This window comes from Adiantum capillus-veneris, chromosome 11 (assembly GCF_014529385.1).
Source record: "Adiantum capillus-veneris isolate H3 chromosome 11, ASM1452938v2, whole genome shotgun sequence".
Lineage (NCBI taxonomy): Eukaryota > Viridiplantae > Streptophyta > Polypodiopsida > Polypodiales > Pteridaceae > Adiantum > Adiantum capillus-veneris.
The window spans coordinates 137,806,092-137,806,349 of NC_140941.1; positions in this window are offsets into that span (position 1 = coordinate 137,806,092).

A 258-nucleotide genomic window follows, 5' to 3' on the forward strand; every position below is an offset into this window, starting at 1 on the left:
TTTCAAAAACAATAAGAAAGTGATAAAATTGTTAGGTTGAATTAAACTGGTATTAGTGTTTGGGAAAGGATTGCCTCAACCCAATCTTGAGCCGATTGAAAATCGAGACTAGCTAGCTGCAAACCATGGTAAACGAAAGAAATACTGTTGAAATATGTGAGGAAGTCCTCCAAAAATTTTGCAAATCTTAAAAATTTTGTTAGTAGTTTTGGTTTTCTTCTTTGTGAGGAGGAAACTTGACCAGCACCGCTTAATAAA